General features: G+C 48.2%; 1 protein-coding gene and 1 pseudogene across 1 annotated transcript in view; one reads left to right on the top strand and one right to left on the bottom strand.

Moving 5' to 3' along the window:
* LOC119567445 (maestro heat-like repeat-containing protein family member 1) overlaps positions 1 to 18,629 on the bottom strand; it is an 850,842-nt gene that overhangs the window by 353,812 nt on the left and 478,401 nt on the right. The window lies entirely within an intron of this gene.
* LOC122462965 overlaps positions 6,362 to 18,629 on the top strand; it is a 17,805-nt pseudogene continuing 5,537 nt past the window's right edge.

Raw genomic sequence — 18,629 nt, 5'->3', positions numbered from 1 at the left:
CCTACTATTACTTGGTGATGAAGTTCCAGGGTAAACAAACCCTAGGCACCTAAGTTTGTGCCTCTGGGCATGTGATATGTTACTTAAGTCCTTTGTAGATCCAGGCCAAGGACTTGACTAGAGCTGTAGAAATTGTGCCCAGAGGACAGACCTAGTAATGTAAGACAAGGACAGGCACCAGAGAGATCCAGGGTCTTCAGGAGTCTGGGGCCAAATGGGAAAGGGTCAGGAGGAGGCACCAGCTTCAATTCTCATCCAGTTCCCCAGGCTCCTCCTCAGCTTTGCCCTTTTTATTTTCTCGGTTGGAGTTTTCAGCTCAGCAACTGCCCAGACACTGTCTGCTTTTCTCTTCTGGGCAGGGTTTTCAAACTCTCCCCAGCACCTCCTGCCCCAGGGACCTGCTGCTGCTGCTGCTGCTATAAGCACTCTGGGCATTGTCCAGCTGGTCCCATTAGCTACTAATGATAAGGCCTGAGGGGTTCCCATTCTGAGTCTCTCTATTGCTGGCCCCATCACACTCACTGGCTGCGGGGGGGGGGGCACATTCACCAGCTGATTAAAATCCATCAGAGTTAAAATCTGTGAGGGCTGAGGAACTCCAGAGACTTGGATAAATACATGGACACCTTAGAGTGAAACTGGAAATGTAACTCTGGGGAAGGGAGACCCTGAGTTCCTGGAATGGCTGAAAAGTTCATACTGACTCATGCAGTAGGTGATGGGTTCCCCTTTGATCTGTATTTATATTTTGACAAATAGGGAGGAACTGGTTGAGAATTTGAAAGTAGAAGGCAGCTTGGCTGAAAGTGACCATGAAATAACATGTTTCAGAGGGGTAGCCGTGTTAGTCTGTATTAGCAAAAACAACGAGGAGTCCTTGTGACACCTTAGAGACTAACAAATTTGTTAGAGGGCTTTCCCTCAACCCTCTCACTTCCCTGGTTCTTGTCACAACAAGCAGCAAAAGATCAGAAGTCCGAAGTGCAGACAATGCAATGTTTATTGGGGAAGTTTCCAAGCAAGCATATTCCGAAGCCCTTCACACCAGTTGGGCTTATCTCTATACGGCGATAGTGTCTGTTCCACAGTGTTCTGTTCCCAGCTCTGATGCCACAGAGCATTTACCCCCTGACCCCCTTCCCAGCTCTGACACTGCAGAGCCTTGCCTGTGCCCCTGTTCCCCATTCCCCCGCACCTTTGCAAACATGATTCCAATTTCCCCTTCCACTTCCTGTTTGACCCCAGTTTATAAAGTAATATTCTCAGCTATACCTTAACCAATCATTTTACTGAAATTTAACTAACCAATCCTAACATATTGTAACATAATTCTCTAACCAATTATATCCCACTACCCTAAAACTTACACCTAGCAAAATTAATTATACAGCAGACAGAAACAATTAGAGAACAAGACAGATTAACAATAGAAAAGTGGGGGCCATAAAGGTAAAACAATATGAAATGAGGGTTTCACAATCACAACCATTGATAAGTGTTTCCGTGCCAGACAGGATGCTATCTTAAGAGCTGTTTCTTTATCTGGTGGTGATGGGCATTATCAGGACAGGATCATCTTCCTAACAGCCCAATACCACCTTATTTCAATGTGACTGGTTTGGAATGTGAGGATGTGACCGTTCGCTTCCCAGCTTATGGCTGCCCCTGCTGCTTAGCCAAAGGCCTTAGACTAAGAACAAGGCCTCAGACTATCCTAGTAAGAGAAGGCCCATACACAGACAGACTGTGATTTTGATTCTTTGTTTTATACCTCTATAATAGGCTAAGTGATAAAAATACACCTAAATTCTAAAAGTATAGGACTTTTCAGGCAGGCCTGAATATCTATATTCTAATAAAATGTATTTGGGCATAAGCTTGTGTGGGCTAAAATCCACTTCATCAGATGCATGGAGTGATAAATACAGTAGGCAGGTGTATATATATTACAGCACATGAAAAGATGGGAGTTACCTTACCCCATTACAAATACATTAAAATCAAGAGGAAGATGAAGGAGAGAGTAGGCCCATTACTAAATGTGGAGGGAAAGACAATAACATAAAATGTGGAAATGGCAAAAGTGCTACATGCCTTTTTTCTTTCAGTTTTCACCAAAAAGGTCAGTAGTAATCATATATCTAACATAGTGATCGCCAGTGAAAATGAGGTAGGATCTGAGGCTAAAATAGGGAAAGAAAAAGTTAAAAATTATATAGACAAGTTAGATGTCTTCAAGTTGTCAGGGCCTGATGAAATACATCCTAGAATACTCAAGGAGCTGACTGAGGAGATATGTGAGCCATTAGTGATTATCTTCAAAAACTCATGAAAGATGGGAGAAATTCCAGAGGACTGAAAGAGGACAAATATAGTGCCAATCAATACAAAGGGGAATAAGGACAATACAGGGAATTACAGACTAGTTAGGGACTAACAACAAGAAATTTTGCTATAAGCTGGGGACTTATCAGTTGGAAGAGACAGAGGAGGAGAAAGACCTGGGTATATTGGTTGATCACAAGATGACATTGAGCTATCAATGTGATACAGCCATGAAAAAGGCTAATGAAGTCCTAACAGTACCCAGTAGAGACAGAGAAGTGTTAATACCATTATACGAGACACTGGTGTGACCTCATCTGGAATACTGTGTGCAATTCTGGTCTCCCATGTTTAAGAAAGATGAATTCACACTGGAACAGGTGCAGAGAAGGGCTACTAGGATGATCCGAGGAATGGAAAATCTACTTTATGAGAGGAGACTCAAAGAGCTTGGCTTGTTTAGCCTAACCATAAGAAGGCATAGGGGAGATATGATTGCTCTTTATAAATACATCAGAGAGATAAATACCAGGGAGGAAGAGGAGTTATTTAAGTTAAGTGCCAATGTGGACACAAGAACAAATGGATATAAAATGGCCATCAACAAGTTAAGATCAAAATTAGATGGTTTCTAACCATCAGAGGAGTGAAGTTCTGGAACATCCTCCCAAGGATGTCTAAAACCTAACTGGTGTCAAGACTAAGCTTGATAAGTTTATGGAGGGGATAGTATGATGGGACTGCCTACAACGGCATGTGATCCACATTGGTGACTACAAGTAGCAAAAATCCCCAATGGCCAGAGACAGAACACTAGTCAGGGCGGGCTCTGAGTTACTACAGAAAATTGTTTCCCAGGTATCTGCCTGGGGGTCTTGCCCACCCGCTCAGGGTCTAACTGATCACCATATTTGGGGTTGGGAAGGAATTTCCCCCTGCATCAGATTGGCATAGACCCTGGGGGGTTTTCGGCTTCCTCTGTAGCATGGAGCATGGGTCACTTGCAGGTTTAAACTAGTGTAAAGGATGAATTCTCCGTAACTTGAACTCTTTAAAACATGATTTGAGGATTTCAGTAACTCAGCCAGAGGTTAGGGGTCTATCTCTGGATTGGATGGGTGAGGCTCTGTGGCCTGCAATATGCAGGAGGTCAGTGACTAGATGATGGTCCCTTCTGACCTTAAAGTCTATGAGCTTAACTTCAGTACCCAGAAAGATAATGGAACAAATAATCAAATGATAAGTTTGGAAACACCTGGAAGATAATAAGGTGATAAGTAACAGTTAACGTGCATTTCAACAGTCAACAAATCATGTCAAATCAACCTAATAGCTTTCTTTGACAGGGTAACAAGATTTTTATGGATGGGAGGAAGCGGTAGATGTGGTACATCTTGACTTTAATAAGGCTTTTGATATTGCCTCACATGACCGTCTCATAAACAAACTAGGGGAAAATAGCATAGACGGAGCTACTATCAGGTGGGCGCAAAACGGGTTGGAAAACCATTTCCAGAGAAGAGTTATCAATGGTTCACAGTCAAGCTGGAAGGTCATATCAAGTGGGGTCCTGCAGGGATCGGTCCTCTCTCCAATATATTCATAAATGATTTAGATAATGGCATAGAGAGTACACTTACAAAATTTGTGGCTGATACCAAACTGGGAGGGGTTGCAAGTGCTTTGGAGGACAGAATTAAAATTCAAAATTATCTGGACAAACTAGAAAAATGGTCTGAAGTAAACAGGATGACATTGAATAAGGACAAATGCAAAGGACTCCACTTGGGAAGGAACAATCCATTGCACACAACAGTGTTTGAACCTCAATAGAAGTGGGGGGACACAAGGTCTCACCCCCCCTGTGACCCCACCCCTGCTCTCTTCTTCCCCCCATGGGCCTGGCCTCTGGCCAGCAGAAAGCCAGAGCAGGGCTGTTGTAAGAGCCACCCAGGGAACTCAGGATGCTGTGGGGAGCCCCGGACCCTCCACTTGCCCTGGATTATATTCTAGGCTTACTTCTTCATTCTCTACTGCTATATAGTTTAAACTTTCCATTTTGAAAGTACAAATTCCTCCTCCTCTTACCAGTTTTCAATCTTGCCTAAAAGCAATATACCAGTGGTGGTCAAACTCACTGACCCTCCTAGCCAGATACAATAATCTTCAGAAGATAGAAAGCTGGGTGCGCCTACAGGGGCTTGGGGCTTCTGCCTGGTGTGTGGGGGTCTCAGCATCAGGGCTTCAGCAAGAGCAGGGCTGAAGCCCCGAGCCCCAGCAGGCGTGCCCCATGGAGCTGAAGCCCCAAAAGACCCCTCCCCAGTGGGAAGAAGTTCCAAGAGCCACCACTCTGCTGCAGGGCAGAAGCCCAGAACTCTCCCCACCCCCACCCCAAGTGTGGTAGGTGGAGAATAGGGGAAGAGACATGGGGGCATTCCGCAAGCCACATTTTAACTGTAAAAGAGCCACATGCAGCTCACAAGCCGCTGTTTGGCCACCCCTGCAATAGACCCTGGAATTTTAAAAGCAAGCTTTTCAAGCAGCCATGTTTCCTGGATAACATGACATCTGGCTTAGTTTTCATTTCCAGGATATTTTCTTTTACTTCTTGACAACATACACTTAGACTGTGCACATTCCAGCAAAAGATTGAGATCCCCATACTGGTCATATATCTCCATTAACTTCGTTCAGAATTGCATGAATATGGTCCATTGACAAGTAGCTAGTATGTATGTATTTTTCCTTTGCTTTTGCTGTAATTTTTTTCTGATTTTTTCCCAGTCTGTGATGTACAATTTAGCACTTCTATCATAAATAGAATAAAACTTTATATTTTTCATTACTAGTATAACATTTCCTATTCCCTCTGCAGCGTTCTTTGTAGGATGAAGCTGTGTCTGCAGTTCCCCTTTTTCTGTGTCGATTGTCTCTTCCCTCTTCACCTGATGCTTTAAGAGTCTCCTGACAGGTCCTGCATCTGGTATGTTATTAACAATTTTTGTCCTTTGTATCTCTTTAGCTTGCCTTCCTGCAATACACCCTCTACATGCCAGACTGTGATTATTAGCAATTACTACATTTGACCTCTGTTCTTTCTGAACAATTTTCATAGGAATGCTCTCCCCCATATTTACCTCATCTTGTTTTCCCTTTACATACAGATGCTACATGCCCAGATCATTGGAACTTATGACACCTTAGGAGGGGGGATATATGGTTTGGTTCTGAATATCAGAGATCCCAGTGTTTCTTTCTCAGATACAGTCCCTCCTTTACATATAATCAGCACAGCTGTTGATGGCTTGTTTTCTCTTCCTTATTTACTAATTAGTCACTTACTTATTAACACTTTATCTTACCCTGTGCTATTGGTTATCTTATCATTTGTTAGCTCTGATGGCACTCCATATATTACCCCCTTTAGTTCAGTCAAATACTTTGGAAGCTGGCAACTCATTTTAACTTCCCCTAGCATTTTAATTTTTAGTCATTTATCAGCTTGCTCTTTGTCTTCATATTCATCTAAAAGATCTCACAGCCATTATCTCACAGCCTCCTAGCTCTTACAATATCCCAATGCTTTTTTTAATCCAGTCAGCTACTTTCACAGGGTTAACATCACCTAATCATATTTCTTTGGCTAAAGCTCTTACAGTTATAACCTTTTGGTTTACTTCCCTCCTCAGCTTTGCTTTTCTGCTGATGTCATCATCATCTGCTTCTGCTCTTTCTTTTCTCCACTATTTTGTATCTATTTTCCTTCTCTAATAGACTCTTCTTGAGTTTCTAGAGTGTCTTCATTTGGGGTTAGAAAATCCCCAAGAGCCTCCTGACCAGCCAGCAGCCTCAGCTGGTTTACTGCTCTTCCTGTGGGACTATATAGCGGTCTCTGCTGGTCATTTGATGTGGTTCTTACTCATGGACTAGCTTCTGCAACATGCCTGAAGGATGAGTCATCTCAGGCTCTGGCTGGGGGTTTGTATTACATGAACCCCACTTGAGAGCAACTCCCAGGAATTTTCAGATCAGGCTTGTCAAGATGGGATTGATAGACATCATGGAGCAACTCAGGAGCACAGGTGTTACTAGTCAGTTCCCATGAGTGTTCTTGAAGGCTGCATCCCTCCCAGTAAACGAGGTATAGAAGCTTGGAATTGAGGATTTGTTCAGGAAGTACTCAGCCTCTCCTTGCATCGTGATCAGAGGAGGAGTAGGCTGCGTCCATCCTGGGATGGAGTTGTGAGTGTGTTTCTTCTGAAGGGAGATATGAAACATAAGGTGCAGTAACATCATGGGGGGCAGCTGGAGGCAGAAAGTGACAGGGTTCATTTGTTGAATGACCAGAAAGGGGTCAAGGTACCAGTAACTAAGTTTGCAGAAGGGATGGGAAGTGTCCAAGTGTTGTGTGGAGAGCCATACCTTTCCCTCAACAGTAATAGGAAGGTCAACTTGATGACGACAGTTGGCAGAGTGCTCATAATTTTCTTTGATGGCATCCAACGGGGAGCCTCAGTTCCTCCTGGACGTGGTGGAGATGTTTCACCAAATCAGAGGCTGCAGGGGTGTGGGAAGTCAGTGGCAGGGATGGGTGGAATCAGGGGTGAAGACAATGTCAGTGATTACATGGCACTGGGTGGTAGAGGAAGTTGGGTGTGGCTCATCAGACCCATAGTCTCTCCTTCTTTGTGCATGACTGGATCTGGGCGAACCCTACCCCAAAGGTGTCTGAGTCCCTCTCCCAGGTCATCCTTCCTATCCCTCTCACTACCTTAATTCCCACCTCCTCCCTCTGACCTAAGCTCCCAACCGCTCTCCTCTCCTTGTCCCTTCATCCTCGTTCATCTTCCTTTCCATAATCCCTTTCCCCTTTCTGCAGCCCCAAACCCTCTCCCCTATTCCACTTTACTCCCCTGCTCCCTAATTCCACTTCCCCGCCAAGCAATCATTTCAATGTGTAATTTCCTTTCTTTTGAAAAATACTTTGAGCATGCTCTGAATCTTCTGCTGTGCTCAGATTATATTTCTTCCCAGAAAATAAAATCAAATAAACAAGTCTCTCCCAGAGGCAGATCCTAGCATTATCCCTCTGCTTTTTAATTTCTGATTTCTGCCGTGGGTTGGATTTCATCTCACAGCATCTAGCTGATGCTCAGATACAATGGCCATCACAGTCTCTCAGAGGCATCCATATCCTTGAAATGCAGCTAGCATTCAACCCTCTAGGGCAGAGGTTCTCAAACTGGGGGTCATGCCCCCTCAGGGGGTCACGAGGTTATTACCTGGGGGTCATGAGCTGTCAGCCCCGCTAGGCATGGGGCTGACAGCCTGAGCCCCTGTTAAATTAAATTAAACCCCCAGTTTTAATGTATAAGGGGGTCGCACTCAGAGGCTTGCTGTGTGAAAGGGATTGCCAATACAAAAAATTTGAGAACCACTGCTCTAGGGCTTTCTCTGCACATGCTCAGTGTAGTCCCTTTGGAGCAGCAGCCACAGGACTCTGAGAGCTGGTCTTGTCAGGAGAAGCAAACTGCGATCACAATAGTGCTGTGGTGTCTGCTCCCAGACAGGGGAAGTGGGTCGCATGCACTCTCTGGAGGTAACCATCAGGTGAGTGAGATGCTGGTGCACAATGCTCAGTCCTGGTCTTCTTCCTATCAGTGAGCATGAAAATGCTGGTAAAAGTCATCCACTTTCAGAAAAAGCTGGTTTGGGGGGGGGGGGCTGTCTCTAGGGAATCCTTCATCAAATGATGTCCAATTCAGACCACTAACCTACCCTGCTCCTCCACCGGCCACTTCCAATGTCAAGAAAATCTCCGGAACCATGCAGAGTTTAGCACACTTTAAATAGTCAAGTTTTAAACAGAAGGCTGGTCTCAACCTTAGCTCTTGAAGTCCTGGAGGTCCATTATAATAAAATAAGTGAGGAGACAGCACAAGCACCACCCCCACCTCTTCCTCCATCTATTTTGTGAGCAGCAAAGTAGCTGCCTCACTCCGAGGGAGCAGGGGGGCTTAGCACATACCCCTCTCATTGGCATCTCCCATTGGCTAGTTTAGGTGGCTTCCCAACTAGCACACTGTGTTTTGTGGATCACAGTCTAAGGGCATGTCTACGCTACAACAGCTACAGCAGCACTGTGCCATTGTAGCATAGACGCTTCCTACGCCAATAGAAGTGGTTTCTCCATTGAAGTAGTTAATCCACCTCTCCAAGAGGCGGTAGCTAGGCTGGCAGCAGAATTCTGCCATTGACCTAGCTGTGTCTTCTTGGAGGGTTAGAGTGACCTAAATATGTCACACAGGATGTGAAATTTTTCACAGCCCTGAGCAATTTAGCTAGGTCAACCTACATTTTAGGTGTAGACCAGTCCTCAGGAAGAATAAGGGTATATCTATACTACAGCCTTTATGCTCTAGTGCAGATGCTTCTGGAATCATTAGGAGGAGTTTTTCCACCACTGTAGTTAACTCACCTAACTGGGGAGAGGTCGATCTAGCCATGGCACTCAGGGCATGGAACGTGTTGCAGCAGTGAGTGATATAACTGGGTTGGTCTAAGTTTTGAGAGTAGACCAGACTTAAGAGGGCTTTGCCTGGAACTAACTGAAAACATAGAGGTGGGCTGGCAGCTCTATGTGTGTGAGAAGCAGAAACCCAAGAGAGCACTAGTGAGTGTGGTCATCTTGGGAGGAAACTGAGAGACAGAGCTTGCTTCAGGCACAGGGTACCCTAGAAATGCAGACTTGGATTTCTGAGTAAGGAAACTGTTTGCTGCTGTTTGTTTCTATTGTGTTCAGGAAACAGGACTTTGTGGACATTCTTTGTAAATAAAAAAGATTGCACCAAAGGAAAACCTGATTTGTAGTTTCTTCTCCCAATTGAAACAACGTAGCAAGGCCCCAAATACTGGCTAACAGCTCAGGTCAAAGTAGCAACAGTATAATTCAAGCCAGAATCTAGACCTATGGCAGCAAATGAAACATTTGCAGGGGACCACAGGCAAAGAACCCGTGCAGGAGAATAGACTGTTGCAAGTTATAGACTCAGCATATCCAGCTTTCTGCACTTAACACTCCCCTTCTCCCCGAGCTGACACTCCTCTCCCTGCAGCCAGGCAAACCAAACTCAGGATCCCTGACTCATGTTCGCCCCCAGCAAATCCAGTCCACAGAGTGATCATGAGCTCAATATTGGTCCACGGAGAAAAAAAGATGGGAAGACACAGAGGCAGCTGAAAGTGAGGAGAGGTGAAGGATTGTTAATTTCCCTTCTGTATATGGAATTTTACAAAGTTCAAAACTCAAATCTTCTTTCTAGGTCTTCTCTGGAGTTTTGAATGGCCTGGATTGTAAACTTTAGATTGTAAAATAATAAAGCTTAGACAATTCACCATAAAATCACCCTTCAGTTCAAGGGTTGCTCCTGATTAATGAGTTGCTGAGGTTTTTTTGCCTTATCATGAGAACACAAGCTGCCTGTGACCTTAACCCCGGGAGCTCCTGTAGCCCTGCTGGTCCCAGGGGGGTGGTTCACCAAGACAAAAAAATTCACTAAAATAACTCAACTGGGTTTAGTTCCCACTTATTCTTATTTCAGTGCAAGTGTCTGTTGACACCCTTATTATGAATGAAGAATGTCCTGGTTTGATTGAGGATATGTCTACACAGCACAGGTCGGGGCGGGGGGGCGGTGATTCCCAGCTCGCGTAGACATACACATGCTGGTTCTCCTCAAGCTAGCACACTAACAATAGCAGTGCATTGTGCCAGTAAAGGTGGTGGCTTGGGCTAATCAGACAGGTACAGTCCCTCCCTACCCCGGGTGCTTACTGTGTAGACAAAGCCTTAGTTTAAGATTTTGTATTCTTGTTTGTTTGTTTTCCTTCCTCACTTTTCCGTTCATTCCCTTTCTGCTTCTTCCCATCCCACTACTCCCATTCCTTGTGTGACATAATTCCTTCTTCCTTCTTTTTATATGTTCCTCCGACTCCTCCTCCCAGCCTCTCCTTTTCCTTCACATCACTCTGCTCCTGTGGGAGGCTGATACAAGGTGTAACAGGGACCTCCCATCACCAGCAAAACCATTTCTGATGCAGAGCAGGAGGCAGACAGAACAGAAGCCAAGAGAGCTGAGCAGCCATGGCCTCAGTGACACCTGTAGAGGAAATTCAAGATGAAATCAAATGTCCCATCTGCCTGAAGTATCTGACAGACCCAGTGTCCATACAGTGTGGACACAACTTCTGCCGAGTCTGCATCACTCAGTACTGCGAGACATGGGCAGAGGGGGACTGTGGCCCTGTGTGCTGCCCCAACTGCAGAGCCCTCATCCGGAAAGGGACTCTCCGGCCCAACTGGCAGCTAGCAAATATAGTCGACAAAATTAAACAAATGGATTTAAAACCAGGAACAGAGAAATTGTGTGAGACACAAAATAAAACCCTGGATCTGTTCTGTGAAGAGGATGGGGAAACCTTGTGTGTGGTTTGTGAGAGATCCCCAGAGCATGGGACTCACACAATGATTCTCATGGAGGAGGCTGCCCAGAAATACAAGGTAGGAAACAGTCTGGATCCTGGTTAATTCAATCCTTCCTTTTTTCTGACTAAGCCTCTCACATCCACAGACTCTCCCACTTTCCCAGATTTTCTCTGTCTCTTGCTCTACCTAAATCTCTCCACTGCATGACCCCCTCCCTCTTGACAGGTGCAGGGAGCCCTGGCCACCGATGCTGCCCCAACCTGTCAACCCCGCACCGCTCATTAGGGAGATGTGGTCACTAGAGCTCTGTGTGAGGCACTTTCTTCACACACAGGATTGAAGCTGGAAGTGTCTGTGCTGTTGCCAGGCCAGGAATGGAGGGAGTGGGCTTCTCCCACAGGCACTGACTCTGTGGGTGCTCCGGGGCTGCAACGCTCACAGGAAAATAATAGTGGGTGCTCAGCACGCACCAGCAGCCCCCCCAGATCAACTCTTGCTTCCCCAGCACATCCCACCCGCTGGTGGACCCCATCAATCAGCTCCTCCCCCTCCCCACATCACCTCCTGCCCACCATGATCAGCTGTTCAGTGGCATGCAGTAAGCGCTGGGGAGAGGGCGAGGAGCAAGGGCGGGTGTGCTCGGGGGAGGTGCCAAGAAGAGGCAGGGGAGAGCAGGGACAGGAAGAGGTGGGTTGTGGGGGGGGGGGCACGGCCTGGGGCTGAGTGGGGATCAAGCACCCCCCGGCAATTCTGAAAGACTCTGGCTGCTCCCACCACACACCTTACAGGCCAGGCACTGCCAGCAGGGCATTCACATTCATGGTGAGCACAGCAGCCCTCACTGTTGTATGGAACAAAAGTGCAGGAGTGGACTTCAGACCTCTTATCTAGAGACCCATCTCTGGAGTCACCTGATTAAAAGTGACCCTCAGGTTTCATTACAAAAAAATCAGCAACCAAATAGTAACTTTCTAGCCCATATGATTGAAAAGAAAACTTTGAAAATGTGGCCTAAGCATAACTGATACAGTGACATGCGCCTGAGTCTGTAGAGAGCCTGAGACAAAAGCTCTGAGAAGAGGGAAATGTCCCATGGATCTCAATGGTGTGTTCACTTCTAGAACTACTGTTCTGGGGTCCACCTCTCCCCAACCTGTGTGTGGCAGGAGGGAAGGAGATCAGTGGGCTTAGCAAGAAAATAGACATGATACACAAATCTTTGCTGGCAGCTTGGCAGTCCCTGACCCCAAAGAGCTTGTAATCTATTAAACTGAGTAGAGACAAAGAGAAGGTGGAAGGCAAACTGGGAGGGAGCAGCATGTCCCATTTGCTCTCCCTGTCTGAAACATAGGTTCTGTTCACATGGTGCTTTAAATAGACCAGAGTCATTTACTCTCCATCCCTGCAGAGCTGAGCACAGCACAGGATCAGAGAAGGAGGGCAGAGATGGCTGTAGGACACCTTTCCACCTTCAGTGGAACCTGCTCCTCCAGGGGCCTGGCTGGATCGCTGGCTTCAGAGGCTGCTCTAACTCCCACTCTGCTTCCAGGAAAGAGCTAACAACCTATCCAGATAAACACACACCAAGGGGAGGTAGGAAGCCAGCTGGGAGAAGCGTGACTCCTTTGCTCGCTCTGTGCCGGGGCTGTAGACATTTTACATTGAACAGGCAACAATGAGTTACCCCACCCCTACTACCTATTCCCATTTATCCCCATCCCTCACTCCTCGTCTCCCTAACAACTCCCCTCCACACACCTCCATAGCAAGCATTTGAATGAGTAATTTATTTACTTTTCAAACACAGTTTGGCACCTTCTGAATTTTTGGCTGTGCTCAGATTGCATTTCCCCCAAATAAATAAATAAAAACACTCCTTTGGCAGAGGCAGACAGTAGCAATACCCCCCCCCCCCCCCACTTTGAAATTTGGGATTTCTGCCAAGAGCAGCATTAGTGTAAATGAGAATCGGGGATTTAAAACACTGATTGCAGATTAACCACCTTTTTAGCATTTAAATTTAATATCACTCCTTAGACACACAGTCCCTGCCCCTGCAGGCTCAGCATCACAGGCAGGGGTGCTGGAACCAGGGGGGCCAAGAGGCCCATGGACCTCTCATTGTCAAAAGTGAGAGGGCCAGAGGCAATGTTTTTTGGTGGGCATGCCAGGTCAAGTGTCCCCCGCCCCAGACTGGCCTGCTCGGAGGGGTGTGGGGGGGAAGAGGGGCTCTGTCCTCCCACTGCCCCCGCCCCTGGCATGCTCATACCCTGTACCTGGCAGCTAGGCCTGGGCAGGGAGCGGAAGGGATGGGACCAGCGGCTTCTCACAGCAGCCTGCCCTGCCCAGGCCCAGGGGCTAACACCCCTCCACTTCCCCCTGCCCGCCCCCCGCAGCTAGCCTCGCTATCTCAGGCAGCTGCTGCACTTCACGGGGTCAGAGACCCGGAGAGGACACCCTCAGCCATGTGAGAAGCCACTCCCTCCCGCTCCCCGCCTGGCCCAGCTACCAGGGAGGGTGGCTGAAAGTGCCAGGGGGGTGGCACAGCAGGAGAAGGAAGGACACTCCCCCTGCAGTTAACATGTGTGTGGGGGGGGAGAGCGTGATGGATCCAGGCTGAACAGAGGAGAATCAGGGGTGGTCACGTGTCCGCCTCTTTAGATTGTGTTTCTCCCCCCCCCCCCCCCCCCCCCCCAAGAATGGCCATGCCCATCCCCTTTTTAACATGGGCGTAGTAGCCTTTGGTGGCAGGGTGATAAGGTGAGCAGCTCCCCTGCCATGAAGCACAGCCCCTGCTAGCGGTGCCAGCCTCTTCCCGATGGTCCTTTTCCCGGAGCCCCCTGTGCCTCCTCTTTCTCCCAAGGCCCCACTACCTGGCCAGGCCAGAAGCTGGAGCCAGGCCATGGTAAGAGCCGCCCAGGGAGACCGGGCTGCTGTGGGGAGCCCTGCACCCCTCAACACCAGCACAGGGACTGATTGTGGGAACAAAGTCCTACTGGGGCACTTTTCTGAAAAGCCTCAGGAGCTGTAATGTTACCCGTGAGCTCCCACACAGTGCTGGGAGGCATCAGATACAGTCTGTGTTGTCCTCAGTGCAGAGAAACTGGTCAGCAGAGAAACCTCAGGTGAACAGGCAGCTGGCTAATGTCCTACGAATAGCCAAACGGCTGAGTTTACAGGCAGCAAAGGGAGCAGGAAGGGAGAAGGGACGTGGGGAGCATCTAGAGTCTCTCAGCTGTTCTGTGAAAAGGATTAAACCCCCATGGGTGTGATATGTGACAGATCCCGGGCTCACATCATGGTACCCATAGAGGCCTGCCCAGAGAACAAGGTAGGGCACCTCTGTCCAGTCTATTTAATTCAAAATAGAATTTTAATTATAAGTTATTTCACCACAACTTGCTGGTTATACTTGATTTTTCCCTACTACAGCTACTGATGTAACCACATCATTCAACTCTGTCACACCTTAATTGTATGAAAAATGGCATTGAAAGAAATGTACAGGGCAATATGGCAAAAGAGGCAAAAATGAAGATATTAAAGATTACAGTTGTGGGAAACATTTCTCTGGGGAGCTGAAGCTATTTCAAATCTAGTTCCAACTCAACTGAAGCTGTTGAATGATCAGTGAGGTTTAAATCACATGAGCTGCAGGCCAATCTCTGAGAGATTGTCGCCTTCAGAATGGAAAAGGGGGGGTTACAAACTGTTGTTATTGTTTCTGATTTGTATCACAGTGTTTATTACTGTTATTTACATAAAAGTAGCTCCTAAAGACCGCAAACAAGATCTGACTTCCATTGTACTGGGCCCTGCACAAAACCCAGGGAGGGACAATCCCTGCTCTGAGCAGTTTACAATCTAACTAGACAAGACAGAAAAAGGGTGGGAGGGGAAACAGAGGCACTGACAGGGGCAGTGACTTGCCCAAGGTCACTCAGCAGGTCAGTGTCAGATGTGGAAATAGAACCCACCTCTCCCAAGACTCAGAGCCCTAATCACTAGACCAGTAGCTCTCAACCAGGGGTACGTGTAGCCCTGTCGGTATGCAGAGATCATTCAAGGGGCACATCAACTCATCTGGATATTTGCCTAGTTTTACAACAGGCTACATAAAAAGCACTAGCAAAGTCAGTACAAATTAAAATTTCATACAGACAATGACTTGTTTATGCTGCTCTATATACTATACACTGAAATATAAGTACAACATTTATATTCCAATTGATTTATTTTATAATTATATGATAAAAATTAGAAAGTAAACAAACTTTCAGTAATAGTGTGCAGTGACACTTTTGTATTTTTATGTCTGATTTTGTAAGCAAGTAGTGAGGTGAAACTTGGGGGTGCGCAAGACAAATCATACACCTGAAAGGGGTACAGTAGGCTGGAAGGGTTGAGAGCCACTGCACTAGACCATTTTTATGGCCCACCAGCACTTGCCACTGATGAACTGTGGCCATTGGGAGTGAAAAACTCTTTGATAAAGGTCCCAGGCCCAGCAGGGAGATGAGGTTTCCCACTGGGATTCTGAACTCCCATGCTGCTCCATGAGGGTTTAACTCCGATGATGGTCTGCACTAGAAGAGGTCACTGCGCTAAACACTGTGTGGACCTTGAGCACCTTGAGTCCACCCACAAAAGGGCTCTAGAGAGCGCAGGTCCATGCCAAATACCATTGGGATTAGACTGGATTGTAGCAAAACTAACTCCTGGGCCATGCTGTCCTGTGCCAGTCTGAACTGTTTTATTGTGTGTGTGGGCAAGGACCAGCCAGAGTGGTTCCAGGAGTCACATAGTGTAGCCTTTTGAAATCTCCCAGAATCCACTGCTTCTTTGAGCCTTTCTAGGGACTCTTGGGTAGCTAGCCAGAGAGAATTGCAAATGTAAATGTTCAGGGCAGCATTTGGTCGAACCCCAACAATTCTTAACACAAACCAGCCTGTCAAAGAGGGTTTGCCCTTGTGCTTACGTAAGCAGGGGAATAGGCCTGCTATTGTGGGGAACTTTCTTGGTTTATATACTACCCCAGTGAAGTGGGCTAGCGAAAGGATCTGAGTCCTCACTCCCCATTCCTTTACCAGAGGCCTGACTGACCTCAAGGGCTCCCCTTCCACTGTCCTGTGTGGCAGAGTCCTTGTAACCCCAACAAGGCTGGGCCCAGGATTCCTGGGGGGCTCAGCCCACAACCTTGTCATGGTCACTTAGGGCAGAAGCTAGGGTGTCCCCACTCCGGGGTGCTCTCTGTGCTCTGGACACTTCCCTGACCCACTGATCATTACATACAGTTCAAAGCAAATACAATTTATTAAACATCAATTACAAAAAATAAGGAAAAATGGGAAAGGTTAAAGGAAAAGACATCACCCCTTTCTGTTGCACAGGGACATCACAACCAGCAATCTCTGGAATGTCAGAGCAGTTCACAGTCTGTTCCTCACACATCCCAGGCCTCCTGCCCAGGCTCTGGCTGTGCTGCGGGGATGCTGCGGGTCGGACACTTGCTCTGGCAGTGGCCACATGCCCTCAGGCTCTAGGTGGCAGAACCCTTCTTCCCAGCATCAGCCCCTCTCCCCCTCAAAGTCTGGCCTGCAAGGCCCCTTGGATGGTGGGGACTCCCTGTGCTGGGCCTGTGGCCCAGGGTTCCCCCTCATTTTATCCATCTGTCTGCTCACCGCACCCGGCTCCAGACTGCTCCAGCCCCAGCTCCAGCTCCAGCTCCACTCTGTCTCAGCACTGATGCTACTCTGCCTCCAGCCCAGTGATGAGCTGCCAAAATCTTAACAATGGGTTCCCTCCTCACCCCACAAGGGGGTCGTTGCCCACCCCCACCCCCCGGGACTCCTGCCCCATCCAACCCCCCCGCGTTCCTTGACGCCCCCCCAGGACCCCTGCCCCATCCACCCCCCTCCCCTGTCCCCTGAATGCCCCCAGAACCGGGCTGGAGGATCTCGTGGGCCACCGTAGTGGGTGCCCACCCCACCCCTAAGAGCCAGAGGCACCTGCCGGGGGGCGAGGTGGGGAGTCCCGGGGGTACTTACCTGGGACAGCTCCCAGGAAGCATCTGGCAAGTCCCTCTGGCTCCTAAGGGCGGGGGAGCATAGCTAGGGGGTGAGCAGGGGGAGTGGCCATGCCTCCCACTGATCACATCAAACGTGGCGCCTTAGGCACCAACTCCATGGGTGCTCTGGGGCTGGAGCCCCCACGGGGAAAATTTGGTGGGTGCAGAGCGCCCACCGGCAGCTCCCCGCCCCACGCCCGGCCCCAGCTCACCTCCGCTCCGCCTCCGCCTCCTCCACTGCCCCGCTCTGCTTCTCCGCCCCCCCCACCTTCCCGCGAATCAGCTGTTCGGCGGGAAGCCTGGGAGGGCTGAGAAGCAGGCGGCGGCTTCACACTCAGGCTGAGGGTGGCAGAGGTGAGCTGGGGCGGGAAGCGGTTCCCCTGCACCCCCCCCCCCGGTTACCTGCTGCAGCGCGGGTGGCCCTCCTTGCGCCCCCCAGCCCCAGCTCACCTCCGCCCCTCTGGCTCTGGTTGCTTCAGTTCTCCCAGCACAGGTCTGCTCTCTGGGCTGCTTCTGTGCCTCTGCTCTCAGCACTGACCTGCTCCCTGGGCTGCTTCTCTGGCTGGCATGACTCTGCCCCCAGCTCAGCTCGGGCCCCTGCTCTTTACTTAGCCTGGCCCCTCTGTCTGACCCAGGCAATTCCAGCTCACTTGGAGGACGGGAACCCCCCTGGCCTCCTGACTCCCTGATTAGCCTGCCCGCCCTGTCAGTCAGGCTGACCTGGAGCATTGGCCTCTCCCCATTTCCCCTGGGGACTGTCAGTCTCAGGGTCCTGATTTCCCATCGACCCTTCCCCTTTCTTTTGGTGCTGGAAGCCAGACAACCAAAAAACCAACACTGAGTTTTAGTAAGGGGCCAACAGTCCCCTTACATTTAGTCCAGTTCTGTCCAACCTGTAGAATCCCCAGGGGTTCAGGGTTGAAATTCAATGGGAGTTGGGATCCTTTGAGAATCTCAGCACATGTTTCTAACCCCTATATTTGTCTGGGATTTGTATCACTTTTTCAGCAAAATCTTATTCTTATTTATATACCACCATGTGAATCCATTTTTCTGTTGGTTTAACTCAATGAAAAAACAGGACAAATAATTTCAAAGTCTGAATGTACAACTCTCCCGTCTCCATTAATGAGATTTCATTTCCTTGTGTCTCTGATGTCATAACCCTAGTCGGGACAACTGTCTTGGGTTTCGGGTAGACAAACACCCTCCTCGACAAACACTCTCAAGCTCAGACCACCCAAATTGTTTTGTCTCTTCAGGAAAAGATCCAGGCCCATTTGGAGACTCTGAGGGAAGAGAGAGAAAAGCTGCTGGGATTTAAAGTGACTGGAGAGGGGAAAAGTCAGAAGCATCTGGTAGGTTCCTGTCAAGGTTCCTTCCCCACTCTGAACTCTAGGGTACAGATGTGGGGACCTGCATGAAAACCCCCCTAAGCTTATTCTTACCAGCTTAGGTTAAAACTTTCCCAAGGTACAAACTATTTTACCTTTTGTCCCTGAATTTTATGGCTGCCACCACCAAGCGTCTAACAAATATATAACAGGGAAAGAGCCCGCTTGGAAACGTCTTTCCCCCCCAAAATCCTCCCAAACCCTACACCCCCTTTCCTGGGGAAGGCTTGATAAAAATCCTCACCAATTTGCAGAGGTGAACACAGACCCAAACCCTTGGATCTTAAGAACACGAAAAAAACAAGGAAAAAGCAATCAGGTTCTTAAAAGAAGAATTTTAATTGAAGAAAAAGTAAAA

Source organism: Chelonia mydas, chromosome 14, assembly GCF_015237465.2.
Source record: "Chelonia mydas isolate rCheMyd1 chromosome 14, rCheMyd1.pri.v2, whole genome shotgun sequence".
NCBI classification, from domain to species: domain Eukaryota; kingdom Metazoa; phylum Chordata; order Testudines; family Cheloniidae; genus Chelonia; species Chelonia mydas.
Note: the sequence above shows the minus strand (reverse complement) of the source record. Positions and strands in the feature narration are given on the sequence as shown.